General features: G+C 40.2%; 1 protein-coding gene across 12 annotated transcripts in view; it reads left to right on the forward strand.

The window, feature by feature from the left end:
- The window catches only part of TAFA5 (TAFA chemokine like family member 5), a 582,613-nt gene that overhangs the window by 555,319 nt on the left and 11,577 nt on the right, over positions 1–15,717 (forward strand). For 6 of the 12 annotated variants that reach the window (XR_255147.4, XR_255146.5, XR_010589842.1 and 3 more), the window contains one exon: positions 13,226–13,359. The exons of the other annotated variants lie outside the window; for them this stretch is intronic. The gene's annotated coding sequence lies outside the window, so the exon portion shown is untranslated. The remainder of the gene's footprint in view (positions 1–13,225; positions 13,360–15,717) is intronic. 12 annotated transcript variants of the gene reach the window in all.

A 15,717-nucleotide genomic window follows, 5' to 3' on the forward strand; every position in this document is an offset into this window, starting at 1 on the left:
TAAAGAAAAGCCAATTCCCTAACGTGATACCTTTGGTTATAGAGAAATGCTCTAAATCCCAATCCTGCAGTCTATATTTTTAATTTCTGTTCAAAGCAGTGGAAAGTTTTCTTGTGTAAAGACTGTGGGACTAAGCCCACAATTATTAGGCCACTGTAAGCAGGTATTTTGAGCACAAATCTTTGTTCAAACCTTGTTAGCTGATCTTTCCCTTTTATTTCTCCATTTCATATCTGGTGTATTTGATGGAAGCGGTTCACGCCATCCTGATCTTTTTGACACACCCTTTCCTTTTCCTAAAGAAGAGATGGCAAATTGATATCTCTCAGACCTACAGAAGAGTGATCACAATATCACTCTATTTAGTATATATGCTTATGTGTGACATCAAACTGGTTATAATACTGGAGAGCCTGTTCAGTCCAGTATGATGAAACATTCCATATTTGTATCTGTACATGACATTCCAAGCACATCCTTCATAGGGCACCTTACAGGGTACATGTTATGTTGGAGGCTCACACACAAATCATATTATTTGTGCACCACTGTTAACATTTGGCCTGTGTAACAAAGAACAGTGATTCCCCCATGCTGCTATCAGTTTGTCTCATAAATGTGCTGTAGATTTCATTCTGTCCATATCACTACACACACGTGCCCCTGAGTTTGCACTCTAAATCAGAAATAAAATTTGCTGGCTTTCTGCCAGGCAAGAAAAAGACACCTCATTTACATTCACATAAACCACTTTATGGTGAATCAGGCTCATGATTACTTTGATTATCTGAAAACCATGGGTTCCAACCTGGAAAAGCCAGCCAGCTGTTCACGAGGAGACTGTTTTCTTCCACTTTCTTTAAAAGGCTTTGTGGTTAGGAGTCACTAAAATTTGACAGTTGTCATTGCATTGGTAATAGTATTAAAACAAGCTGCTATCATGATGTACTACTGCATCAGGGAACTGACTTCGTAATAATCTGGGCAGTCACTGGTATCAGAGTTTCCTATATATTTGGTCATGAAACTATTTAGGTTTGATAGATCACTAAAGACTGGATGTTCAGTGGAAGTACTGAGCCTTTTACCTTTAGGTCAGTAGTTTAAAACAGCACAGTAGTGTCCGTATTGCTGTTATTGTTCAACTGCATTTTGGTGGCCTCTGTGAAAATTGTTCTGATCTCACTTCCGTTTGCTGGAGAGTAATGTCCACATCACAAAATGATTGTTATAATTTACACAAATGAAGAGATTTTTTTTAGCAGCCTCTGCAGAGGGGTCAGGGAGTGAGCAGACAGGGAGAGTGAACTTCTTGCTCTGGTTCCTCCAGAAGAGTCACATTAGGAAGGCAATGTGGGGGAGTTTGTACTCACACGGCTCATTTGACCATGTTATGAGTCAGAGCCAAATCCTGTCCTAAATTACACCAGTGTCAGCACAGTTGATGTCACCTGGATATTTGAGAAGCAAATTTGCCTATAATTTCCAGTGCTATTGTAACGCCAACAGATCGTGGTCATCACTGGGCTCGAACCTGGGACCCCTGGAGCTAAATGCATGAGCTAAAAGCCACATGGCTCTTAGCCAAGGCTGTAGCAGACTCATCAATCTCTAGCTGGGCTAGGTGCCACTAGAGGGGGACAGAGTGTCACACCAAGCAGGCATGGGCTATACTATCAATCAGGCAACTTGCAAAATTATTAAGTAGACTTTTAATGGATTTAAAATACCTTATTATACATAGTGTTCAATTAGAAGAAGAGGACCACTTAGTTACCCCAATTTTATGTCTCTGCAGCCTTATCCAAGGGCCACATTACATTTTACACTAGGTGCTGGCTACCCAATTTTACTGATCCTGGTGCAATTATATCTCTTTTTTTATTCAAAGTTTAGGGTTTGGGGTATGAATTGTGGCTGAAGAGTAAAGCCTTAATTTTGAATTTTTTAGCAGTTTTGTCACAAGTTTAACATTCTTACAAGAGAATTTTGCGTGTGTGTGTGTGTGTATTTGTTTTTGCAACAGACAACACCGATGCAGATTACTGATTTCATCATCTTTTCTTCTAAAAATGGTGGCAACATTTGGGAATATATTAAAGGAGGAAAAAGGTTAGGAATAGCAAATGTTGAAAGATCTATTAAAATGTATTCCCTTGAGGAGGTATAATATTAATTTGCATGATTAATTTCCAGCATCTCAGGAATTCACTGAAACCCATCTTGAACTTCTTTATTTGATTTATTTCATTTTGTTGCAGTGTGATTTATGCAATAAAGCAAATAAATGAGTGGTTGATTTATCTCACTGTTCCACTTGTGCAACAAAGCATACAACTGAAAGGAGGGAGAGAGATGGAGTCAACTGATGTAAAGTGATTAATTGATTGTATGCTAATGACATTTAGATCTACAAATATACTCATTTTAGATTTTTGATCATTTTCAAACATTTTATGAATATGAGATGCAAGGAGCCCAATTAAGGGCTTTCGTTCCAAACTTAAACTTGTTTAAGTAATATACAGTTCGATTGTATTATGGAGTTTGTTTTAAAGTGACTTACGTATTTGTGAAAGGTGTCAGATTGCCTTGGACACTGAAGTTCTCTGTTTAGCTACAGAATGAGTACATCATAGGCAGCTGCATTGCAGACTTCCCCAATATTGTCCCTCCAAAGCGCTTCAACATTCTGATGACACTGTTGCTAAGAGCAAGAGGGTCATTAAGGATTTGTACCTATTCTGTCCTTACCCTCTCTGCCAAGCAAGAGTGAGAATTAGTGCCAGTGGCAATGATGCTTGTCTGAGATAGGGGAAAACATGAGATTGAAGCTCAATCCAGGCAAAAGGTGTTTCTGGGGTGGGAGGTAATATCTTTTATTGGACCAGCTTCTGTTGATGAGAGAGACAAGCTTTCAAGCTACATACAGCTCTTCCTCAGGTCTGGTAGAGGTACTCAGAGTGTCACAGCTAAATACAAGATCAAACAGATAGTTTAGCATAAGTACATAGCACATATTCTAAGGGACCATTCAAGGTGAAGTGGCCACTTAGAATATGTCCCTTACTACTTATGCTAAACTTATTAATATTAATTATTATAATAATTATTATTAACTATCGGTTTGATCTTGTATTTAGCTGTGACACTTTGAGTACCTTCCCCAGGCATGAAGAATTCTCTGTAGCTTGAAAGCTTGTCTTTCTTACCAAGGGAAGTTGGTTCAATAAAAGATATTACCTCACCCAACTTGTCTCTCTAATATCCTGGGACCAAAACCACTACAACAACACTGCAAACCTAGAAGATGTGGCAGTTTTAGTCTCTGCTTTTCTTTTATCAACGAGTTTCACAATTTGAGGGGAGGGACACTTCTCAGTCCCCACCCCCTGAATTTTCAGTTAGCTTCATGCCCAGAGGCTTGTGTGCTTGGCTGACAGCTATAGCTCTTTTTCCCTGATGCAGACATCAGCCCAGCCCACTGCAGAGTCCAGACTATTCTTTTGTGAACTCCAAATTGCATATTGGTGGAAATTATTGAAGATCGCTTAGGCCCCAATCCTACAATGTGTAGCATGTAGGTGGACTGTTTTGCTGGCACAGAGTGCCTTTGAAGTCAATGATGGCCCTACATAAGCACAGCAATCTACCCACACGCTACACGCTGCAGGATCAGGGCCTTAGACGCTACAGCAAGTATAGAATTGCAATTGTCACTGTATTGTGAACTAACATTCCCAGGATATTTTCCTGGCTTCTCATTTGCTTCTGCTGGTGTTGTATTGTTTTGTAAACTATGTGCTTTGGGTCCCAGCTATCAGAAATATTGCTTCTCTCCCTGTGTGATGTCACAATCATTGTGATCATCTGGGATGCCTTTTCTATTAGCCCAAATATATGAACATTTGGGCATTGCAGTCAGGCTTTGTCTGAAGACAGCCATCTCTTAGCAGAAATAGGGCTGGTTTAGGCAGAGTATAGGTTCATATTAAGCTATTGTGACTGTGTATACGGATGCCTGTTGTGATTAGGAGAGGGGAGTTATGCCATTTTCCCTGCATTAGCCTGAATTATTACCTAATAATCAACATTAAACAATGTTACTATTACTTGTAATAATCTTTAATGATGCAGTTTTAAAATACAACTAATATTCAACAGGTTACAGTATGTAACCTGAAGTTTCTAGTGTGGGTTTTATCCCCTCACTGAAAGGCCTTTATATCTTTTATGAAACACTGAAGAATCTGCCATTGTTTCCCCCCTTATTTATTCCACTTCCCTTTGAGTCAGCATGTGGCAATCACCATCCATCTGTCTGAGGAGGACAAGGGGTTCCCTGGAGAACCAGTCAGCATGCTCCTTAATTGGCTAGAAGGGTTTCTACTGGCCAATGCCAAACATCTTCTTTCCCCTGGGGAATCCTGTCAAGTCCTGCCTTACTTGTGAATGAGAGGTTTAGAGCAGAAAATGAACCTGTCTCCCACATGGCAGCACAGAGCATTTACCACTAAACCACTGGACTCTGTCTAGTTTAAAAAAATAATATTAATGAATAAATTAATTCCAGCATCTTCCCCATCATCTCTGCCATCAGCATAACCACAGCTCTCACTAAAAATTGAAACCTACAGCTGGGATGCTTTTAACTTCCTTCTCTAATTAAATAAGATATACGAGGAAAATGAAACACCACCAGACTTGGGATTTTTTTTTTAATATAGCAAGGAAGTTAAAAAGCAGCGGTGCTGTGGATGAAGTGCTTTTGAAAGCCACAATGAAATTGATAGTTGTGCTGCTGCACTTGATAGCTCCTTGCCCACATCTGAATTGTTTGACATTCCACTTTTTCCAAGAGGAAACAAAACTGAAAGATCTGAGTCATCTGACATCTCCTGCATTAGGGAAGAGGGGAAGAGTGTTTTTAAGATCCAATCTTTCTCTCCTTGCCACTTTAAAGATCTCAGCCCAAGGAAGAATATACAAGCATTGACTGGAGTCTGACACTGCTCCTCCCTGAATTGGGCAACTCTCTGTGTCATCAGAGGTGGGCTGTAGGGTATCATCATTTGTCCTTTTCTCCCTAAGGCCCCGATTCAAGAGATCACCTGGTCTTCCCATTCACTATCCCCATTCAGGACAGTACTTCAGCATATGCATAACTTTAAGCAGGTACTTAGTTCCTATTGATTTCACCAGGATTAAAGCCCATGCTTCCCATGCTTGAAGTTAAGTACATGTTGCAGTGCTGGATTGAGTAGGAATGCTTTCCTGGATCAGAGTTGGACAACTCTGCACAGCCCTCCCATCCTAGCCAGCCTAGCGTGCGAAAGCCTTGCATTTTCTGCCTCTAGATTGGTGGTAAAAAGTGGTAATCTGGGGCTAGAATGTGCCCTAGCTAAGACACAGTCCTCAATGTTAGCTACACAACTCCAGCAGGAGCCCTAGGAGGCACTGTGCCACAAACAACACTCCCATGCCCCTCTGGTGCAATAGGCGGAGGGAGTAATGTGGTGCCGCTCTTTACAGGGCAAAGCACGCTTGCCTCTTTGTGCACAGTGAACTTGGTTAATGTGGGGAGGGAGGAGCAGGCAGAACCATGGCTCTATCTTTCCCCATTTATTTTTTGTGGGGGTGATACTGTATGCAGAGCTGCTCCCCATACCTGGAGTTGCTCTATGAGAAACCCTTCCAGGGCCACATACATGTGACAGGGCCTTATTCCAGGCCACATACAACCTGGACTCAAGGTAGCCATTTTGAAGCAGCACTACTGTGAAAACCATGTTGAAAGCCACACATGGCAAGTAAATGGTCCAGTCCTACCCAGAAAAAGGAAAATAAATGTTAGTCAGTGGTGATTTAAAAATGAAATTAGTTTAAAAGTCAAAACCAAATTACTGTAAAAAGGTTACTACCTCCTTTCTTACCAATTCTTTCTCATGTATTCATAACTTAATTATTTTTCATAACTGCAGGGAATATTCAGTAAAGCCCACAAAAACATAGTGTTCTTAAATCAGAAAAAAATCCATATTATACCAGCAATAAAACCGCTCAGGGATGTGCATTAGTGGGTCATAGGTGCACTCCTCAGGGTACGGAGGTAACCTACTGTGCCTTTTACCTTCTGCTGCCCTGTATGTGCCACTGAAACTTAAAGCATGTGTTATATCTGATTATTCAGTTGGACTATATTGTGGAATTAATTATTGTCCTTGTGAAACATCATTCTTGGTATCAGTCTTTTTTGAGTTCAATATATGCAATAAACACTTCAAGCTGGTAAGTTAAAAAAAATTAAAAACACAAAGTAAGAGGGCAGAACCCCTGAAAAATATTAGATGGCAGGGGTAGGCAACCTATGGAACGTGTGCCAAAGGCGGCATGCGAGCTGATTTTCAGTGGCACTCACACTGCCTGGCCACCGGTCCGAGGGGCTCTGCATTTTAATTTAATATGAAGCTTCTTAAACATTTTAAAAACCTTATTTACTTTACATACAACAGTAGTTTATGTATTGCGTCTTGTTTATGATTTGCATCTGAAGAAGTGAGGTTCTTACCCACGAAAGCTTATGCTCCCAGTACTTCTGTTAGTCTCAAAGGTGCCACAGGACCCTCTGTTGCTTTTTACAGATTCAGACTAACACGGCTACCACTCTGATACTTAACAATAGTTTAGTTATATATTATAGATTTATAGAAAGAGACCTTCTAAAAACGTTAAAATGTATTACTGGCACGCAAAACCTTAAATTAGCGTGAATAAATGAAGACTCGGCACACCACTTCTGAAAGGTTGCTGACCCCTGTTATATGGTATATTTATCAAGCAGAGTGCCCCAAGGGTCGGTCCTGGGGCCGGTTTGTTCAATATCTTCATTAATGATCTGGATGATGGAATGGATTGCACCCTCAGCAAGTTTGCAGATGACACTAAACTGGGAGGAGTGGAGGGTAGGGATAGGATACAGAGGGACCTAGACAAATTAGAGGATTGGGCCAAAAGTAATCTGATGAGGTTCAACAAGGACAAGTGCAGAGTCCTGCACTTAGGACGGAAGAATCCCGTGCACTGCTATAGACTGGGGACCGAGTGGTTAGGCAGCAGTTCTGCAGAAAAGGACTTAGGGGTTACAGTGGACGAGAAGCTGGATATGAGTCAACTGTGTGCCCTCGTTGCCAAGAAGGCTAATGGCATTTTGGGCTGTATAAGTAGGAGCATTGCCAGCAGATTGAGGGACATGATTTTCCCCCTCTATTTGGCATTGGTGAGGCCTCATCTGGAGTACTGTGTCCAGTTTTGGGCCCCACACTACAAGAAGGATGTAGAAAAATTTGAAAGAGTCCAGCGGAGGGCAACAAAAATGAGTAGGTGCTGGAGCACATGACTTATGAGGAGAGGCTGAGGGAACTAGGATTATTCAGTCTGCAGAAGAGAAGAATGAGTGGGGATTTGATAGCTGCTCTCAACTACCTGAAAGGGGGTTCCAAAGAGAATGGATCTAGACTGTTCTCAGTGGTACCAGATGACAAAACAAGAAGTAATGATCTCAAGTTGCAGTGGGGGAGGTTTAGGTTGGATATTAGGAAAAACTTTTTCACTAGGAAGGTGGTGAAGCACTGGAATGGGTTACTTAGGGAGGTGGTGGAATCTCCTTCCTTAGAGGTTTTTAAGGTCAGGCTTGACAAAGCCCTGGCTGGGATGATTTAGTTGGGGATTGGTCCTGCTTTGAGCAGGGGGTTGGACTAGATGACCTCTTGAGGTCCCTTCCAACCCTGAAATTCTATGATTCTATGATTTTCAAAAAATAAAACTCAGGTTATCAACCTAGAAGATACACTGTATTGGCAGAATTCATTAATTCTTTCATCAAATAACTTATATACATGCTTCAAATATGTTTTTGATTTTTTAATGATCTTTCTTTGTTACTGTGAAACCAAATCTGGGCTCCTGGAATAAGGCAAGAATTTTTTGTAACCCCAGGAAATTTCTGGTAGCAGTTAGCTAAAGTTGATCCACTCTTTTTTGTAAACCTTACATTTCAGAAGCTTGTAATACAACTATTAAAATTTACTTGAGGCCACTAATTGGACCAAAAATTGCAAAAACAAAATACAAGTAAAAGTTATTTTATCTTAAATCTGAAGAAGTTATGTGAAGTATTTTAACCTGTAATGAATAGAGATACTATATTTTCCTGGAAGATAATCTGTGCTATATTTTCTGACAGACAGCCCATGAAATTATAACAGTTTCAGCAGACCCGGCTATCAACACTGGCACCTGCAGTGAACTTGCTTGCCTTTAGAGAGCTCCAGTTTTTAAATGCGATGTCATTTAGTTTAATTATTTTAAATGAAGAGAAGTACTTGTGATCACTAAAGTGCTGCTTTTAACATTGACCTTTTGTTCATAAATGTGCCCTTCTACTGACACTGTTTATTGTTATGTGTATGGTAAAAATGGAACGAAGTAATTTCATAGAACTGTAAAACTCTTGTAAAACTGGTAGAAAGGCTACCTTACTATCTCAGACACATAATGAGCCAGTTCCTCGGCTCCAGTTCCCGAGTCTCAAGTTGAGCTACCCAAAATCAGCAGTCACTTTTGAATATTTCTGCATCGATGACTTCAGATGATCTTCTTTGCTCCAAACCGAAGGCTTAATTCCCAACACAACCAGCTCAGGGGAAACAATTAATGTAACATTTACACATTGTTACCCCAAATATGCATGCAAGGGCATTTTGGCTGCTGTAACCTGAGAATGACTGATGCCTTTTTGGTGATCTCTGATGGAAAACTCATATTTCTTTATTTAATTACTCATATTACGTGAATGTTCCAAATGGCATAAGTCTAGCTCAGCAGGAACATGGAAGTTTAATCAGTGAATGACCTCTTATGAGTGCTTACAGTAATTATTGGAGATGTTTTTGATAGGTTCCAGCCTCTTTCTCCCACATCACCTGTCTGCTTTGTTCTCCTGGTTTCTCAGTGGAGCTGTGATGTGAAGGAGGCTTCTAGTTCCACACCAGAGAAGGAGGGCCTTATTCTGGGCCATGTAAAACTAGGGCCCAATCTAGCCTAAGGAGTACACTCAGTCCTCAGTGCTTAGTGTGGTTTTGCTATGAAAAACTTCTGTAAAAACAGCATTGTAGGGTTCTGTGTTTATTGTGTCTCGCTAATTCCATATCAAACTAGGTCAGGTCATAGAAAAAGGATGATTTTCCAACTTCCAGCCCTGGAAAAAAGCAGCCTTCTATATGGAACTCTTTGAGACAAAACAAGGATGATTTCATCCTTACCATCATTTTCAGAGTAGACCTGCCCTGTAATGCACCCGAGTAATGTTTACACAGTATGGGAACAATTTTCAAAAGGCCCTGTGTGCCTCAAGTGCTTCACTTCCATTTTCAAAAGTGACATAGACACCTAACTGCCACTTTAGGTCCCTGTGTCCACAATTTAGATGATCAGAACCCATGCCCAGCTGCTGCCTAACCTGGTAGGAGTCTAAAATCCTTAGGCACCTTCGTTTCTGCCAACAATAAATTTACTTTTGGTCAACATAGAGAAACTATAGACTTTATTTTAAGACTCAGTGAGCCTGATTTGGCCCTTTGTCTATACTTTGGACACCCTTCACTAGACCAGTTAGCCAAACTCCAGTACATAGTTAATTGTGAGAGCTAGAGCTGTACTTTACACAGATGAATAATCATGGGTTATGACACAGAAAAAATACATTAAGTAGTGGAAACTTCAATCAACAAATGGATAACTTCATTTCAAAATGACAAAAGACTCAAAGAACATTTAATCTCTGTTATCTCTGTAATATTGTCCTTAAGAGTTTAGTTGGGAATATAATTTGTGATAGCAGTACATTTTCCCCAAACTCATAAACCTGCAAGGCGCCTGGCCCTTTTTGTACCTTTACATTTTATGATACTGTGTGTGTGTGTGTGTGTGTATATATATATACACAGGATGAGGATTTGCTAACAAGGAGATGTCTGGGAAATAAGCCAGCTTCAGTGGTTTCAGGAGAATTTTCAGAATTACAGAGTATCATAGGAATATACTTATATTTAAATACACAAATGTCTCAAATTATCACAGCAAATGGCAATTGACAGCTTATGATGCATCTTGGCACTGATTTCAGATCAAATCACATACCAGGCTTTAAATCAAAATATATTTATCTCCTTGTTGACATTAATATCAATCTCAAGCTTCATCTTCTGGATTACGTTTACTTATGATCCATAAAGGAGCCATCTTAATTTTTTCACATTTAAATGTTGTTTGTGCTGCTTTTGGCCTGCTAGACAACAGTATATCCCATATGTGAATATGACATTGCCATCACTAGGAATGTTACGATCATTTTCAGGATACTGTCTTTCTGAATTTGGCTAGCAAACTGCTCGGCTGCAGTCTGTGTTTTTGGCTATAGGCACCTGGCCCATCCTAAAGAAAGATGACCTCTGGCAAAATATTGGGATTATTGTTTCCCATCTGGAGGCAGCCCAGGAAGTTCCAGATGTCAGAGTTCTGGCTCATCAAAGAGCCAGTTTTTGAACGAAGGTTCCCAGGATCAGAGTGGGTTTTATTGGTGGAATATCTACCTCACACTGCCGTTTAGGAGAGGGCCAGTTTAATATTATTTTGGCAAAAGCTCACCTTAAAATGGAAATACCATTTTGGAAACATTTTACATTAACCATTGACATGACTGTTCTGCTTTTTGGCATTTGTACATGAATGATGAAGAATGCAATCACTTTGTAGGGTATTCTATATTGTCTCCCTATGGCTCAGTTTCACCAGCCATAAAATGGCGCTAATGATGCTTAACTCCCTTTGTAAAGTTTTGCAAGCTATACTGATGAAAAGAAGTATGTAAGAGCTATGTAATATTATTATATTTTCATAGTAGTTAGATAAGTAGTTAGATGAGTGGACATACTGTAATAATATGAAAAACACTTTGGGTCAGATTGTGTCTGGCCCTGGCAGTTGCACAAGGTGGGAGAGAAGGTACAAGGAGCTTCCAAACTCCCTATGTAGAAGCCAGAATCATCAGTATGTGTAAGGACTGCTTGAGGGCAGCACCAACAGCAGCCCTTCATCTCTACAAGGTGAGCAGAGCGGGCTCCACATGAGGAGGGGAGAATTCATGCTGGATGCTGTAAGTAAATGTAACATGGACCTCAAGTGCAATGCCTTGAGGAGCTCCTACCAGCAGCATTCTTTCTCTCACCTTCACAGCAGGGCTGTGCCTTAAGGTACAGTCTAGCCTCTTGAATCATTTACTGTACACAGCGTGGTGCTTGTAAGAATCCTGAGATCGCACCCATGTTATCTTCCACTCTCAAGACCCTTGCATCATTTCTCCCTTTTTTTACATCTCTCCTCTGCCTGAATGAGGCTCCTTTCTGTACCTTTCACACTAATCAGCTAGACCGGTCAGTGGTAAGCAACACCGGACACTCCCTCCCCATCAGCCCTGATATCATCCACACTAATCCCAGCCTGTGCCAGTTTTTTGTACTGAGAGCCTGGGAATGAGAATCAAATACAGATCTGAGGCCCCAGGCATCTGAGCATGTGTTTTCTCACAAGGCAAAAATGTAGTGCTGCAGGGTGATTGGAATGGTGGGATGTTGGGTTTTCACCAATCACGTCATCTGGGCTATTATTAAATCTTCAGGCCCTATTTCTTTATTTTGGCTGCATTCTCTTGTAATTGCTAAGACACAGTGCTAGCTATCTCTCCCTTCTACTTAGAGATCCTCCTACAATTTTGTTTATAGTCCCAACAAGTTCAAGGAATCAATACAATTGAAATTGCCACCGAGGTCTTTCAAATCCCTTGTATTTTTCCTTTAATTTGACAAGAACAGTGGGGTAGGGGGTATGCAGTACTAAAGCTCCCATTAAAAAGAAAACTTTAAGTTCTAAAGTAGAGAACAAGTTTCATGCTAAATGGGTTCTTGGGGTTGAGTGTTTGCATTTGATTAGGAACTCAGAAATAGCACGGTGATAAATAGCAGAGAGTGTACCACACCAGATTTGACTAATGAGATTGTCACTACAATATCCTGGTTCCTGTCTTCACCTGAAGCTCATTTGCTTCTCAGGTTCATTACATTTCATCTGTGTAGCTGTTTTATGACACAGTAAGGTCAGTTCCATACCTACCATTAGGAAAAGCAAAGTGCAGCGTATAGTACTCTGATTTAACACCAATATATTTTTGAATACCTCAGTAATTTTTACTTTATTCTCCAGTTTTTGCTGTTTTTTTTCAGTTTCTTAATGTGAAAACAAGGGCTGAGTAGTTGTTTCTAAAAATCAAATTGGCAGTACCTACTATAACACAAATGTAATGAAACTGTTTATAGTGTGATACTTAACTATGATCAGGGCTTATTGACTCCTGGGATTTTGTTGTCATAGAAATAGCAGTGGAATTTCCTCCTTGATAAGGGACCCACAGAAACTGTTACCTGTTCTGTTAGGTAGTCTCATCTGGCAGAACAGTGGTAGTGTGCTGTATTGGTCAGAGAAACAGGAGGACACCAGTCACCAAAAACTGTTTCTCATCCCTTTCTTCCTCTGTCAGTGCGGCTTATCCCTGAGATAATGCTCGGCCAGAGGATGGTGCTTTTGACGATGATGCATATGGAGTAACAGTGGGACTTAGTATGCAACTGATGGTAGCATGGGACTTGCTGTGTCCCACTGAGGAGAGGTGCAGCTACTTGGACTTCTCCTCCAGCCTGAGAAAGGTTATCAGAGAAACTGTTCTATGGGGAGCCAGAGGAGTCCCTTGGAAGATATTCTGGGGAGAGAGAGGGAGTGTGGATTCCCACACTTTGAATGACAGAGAATTGCCTTGAAGGTGGGGAAAGAAAGACTCACATCCCATTTTAACTATGATACAGATGGAACTAGACAAAGGAGATGTGATTCTTCAAACACCAAATAGTTCTGTGTGTAGGGGGATGGAGGAAGCTTCTCTTCCCCCCGCCCCCCAAAGTTGTACTGTGTTTGCTTTCTTACAGTCTTTCCCCTCATATGTGTAGTGTTCGTGTAAAATTTGTTATAAATTATAGAGTTAACATTTCCTTGCAGTTTGCCAGTTTGTTTTATTTATTTATTTTTTACTGTTTTTCTATTTGTTTCCATTCTGCTGCAGAAATCTGATCACCACAGAACTCCTTGCCAAAATTCCACAGAAACCAGGGGGTATTGGGGATCTTGCCAAAGAATTTAGATCCAATATGCTGCACAATACACAGGGCTCTGCCTCTGATAGACAGCGACACACTGGTTGGTTTTTGAACTACTGTACTGTATGCGTCCCGAATTTGTGTTGAGGTTTAAATGTAATTAAAATGTTAAACAGAAGTTTACATGGACTGTAATCCTTCCATGTGTCTGCTTTGCTGTTGGGAGACTAAAAATGTTTTCACTGGCTAATTTTGGGGATGAATGTATACCTTCTCCTATCCTCAGCCCTGCATGTCTTGTCCCCATCCCCTTCCATTCCTCTCACTCAGACACAAGTCAGAACTTTATGACATGACTGTATGTAGATATTACAAAATAGGAATCATCTCTGATTATAGGAATATAACACAAAGAATGCATAAGTGTCAAATACTCCCTGTAGAGGCACATATGTGTATGCCATTGTATTGAACAAGAGCTGAACATACATGTCTGAGGGCAGAATTTGGCCCTCTGTGTTTATGTAGTCTTTAGTTTAGAGAAATCTAATATTTCTACAGATAGATATTGGTTCCTTTGCCATGTCCCCCACTATCTCATATAATATGAAGATTTTTTGTAGATGACAGGTATTATTCCAATGCAAATTAGGGGAGGTGAACTTTTTTCAGAAAAACACGGGATTAGATGTCACTGTAGTCAAATAATCCCATTATTGAGAGGATGGGGGTTCAATCTGCACACAACTGGTGCACTTGCCCAAAGTTCTAAAGCCTCTGGAACCAGGATCTAAACATTATTAAAATGTTAACTGGAAGCTCCCATTTGTTAGACTTGTTAGTTTTGAGATTGGGCTGCTATCCAGAAAAAAGTTCTCCTAAATGGAACCGAGGGTTAACTGCTGAACTAATTTGTGCTGACACCAAGCTATTCTGGAAATCTGTGCTGGAGACTGGCCCATCAAACAAAGGACACTGCTGTTTTAGCAAACTCTCCTGCCAGTCTCCATATTAAGTGTGAGGATTATGATCAGCAGCAGGCAGTTTTCTAGGATGGTAGGAGAGTGCTTCCTCTCATGTGCACATTTGTATCTGTTCACATCGTCATGAACTTCATTCAAGGCCACTACCTGTCTTTTCTGTTTATGCTTTGGGTGGCCGTATAGTCCCACTTATGTGAGTTCAGAGCATGCTCTTTCTCTTGCCTCAGTCAGAGCTATAAAAATTCATTAAAAGAAGAAATTGCTTGCATTCCTCTTTATCTAATATATATGCATTCCTCTTCCCCTGCCCCCATAACCTCTCAGACTCCATCCTCAAAGCATAGGCAAGAATTCTGCACATTGAATTACGAATGCCAGTGATTCTTTCCTATATCTGGCATGCTAGTAAAGATTGCTGATTTCAAGTGACCTACTGTACCACACTGTATTTTTGGAATGAGGCCAAACAAGACTTTTTTTTTTTTAAGAAATTGCCATGTGGAATACATAAACCAGACATAATATCTCACTGGCAAGCATTGATTATTCAATTCCTTCTCTGGCAGGAAAGCATCCTATCTAAAGCTCACGTATTATGAGTCTGAATTCTCTCCTTTAATGGGTGAAATAGCCTAAATATCCCACCTAATAGAACACTACCATTTTTCTGATGTATTATTCATTAAAGTTTAACTGTTTTCACAATCAATCTCAGGACATAGCTGTTCCCATTTTTTTTACTGCAAGCGTAAGCCCAACCTTGCTCCAGACCAGCTGCTTGTCAATCAGATGTCACTTCGTGAATGCCCCTGCACAATTCTCTGCTCTAATTAGAGAAGGAAAAGTAGCTGTTTAAGACTGTCTGTTAAGTTCAGTTGATGCCAGATCTGTGGATGTGTTTTCTTCAGCAGTTCAGTGTACTTTATAATACCCGAGATTGTTTTTAAACCTTACAATTAAATCTCATGTCATCCTCCATGCAATGCTTTTTTTGATAATGATGCAGTATTGGGGCAATGGAAGCTTTACTTTATCTCCATGAAAGACCATTATTTTTAATAAATACTTCACTGTTAACACACTATTCCTCCATTTTTTTTATTTTTATTTTTTTGGCGAGGATGTGATACAATTGCATGTTAAATCTGCAGTAGATCTTGTCAGAGATATGCAACAGTCCTTGCAATATATAGATCTCGATATTTAGATGTCTGTGTATAGATAGATAGATAGATAATAAACTGTGGCTGAAATCTCATGAGAATTTCTCATAAGATGTATCTGAATTTGAATCATAGCCCTGATTAAACATCAAATCCAAGCCCTAAACCCTTGCCTGAACATAATGTGGATTGCAATCCAAATACTGCTTCTTTGGTGGTTCTGCCTGAAACAGTCACAAAGTAATTCCCTATAATATTTGCTCCAGAGTGGCTAACCAAGTGGAAGTTGTTTTGAGCAGAAAAACTATTAAA

The sequence above is a fragment of the Chrysemys picta genome, chromosome 1, assembly GCF_011386835.1.
Source record: "Chrysemys picta bellii isolate R12L10 chromosome 1, ASM1138683v2, whole genome shotgun sequence".
NCBI lineage: Eukaryota > Metazoa > Chordata > Testudines > Emydidae > Chrysemys > Chrysemys picta.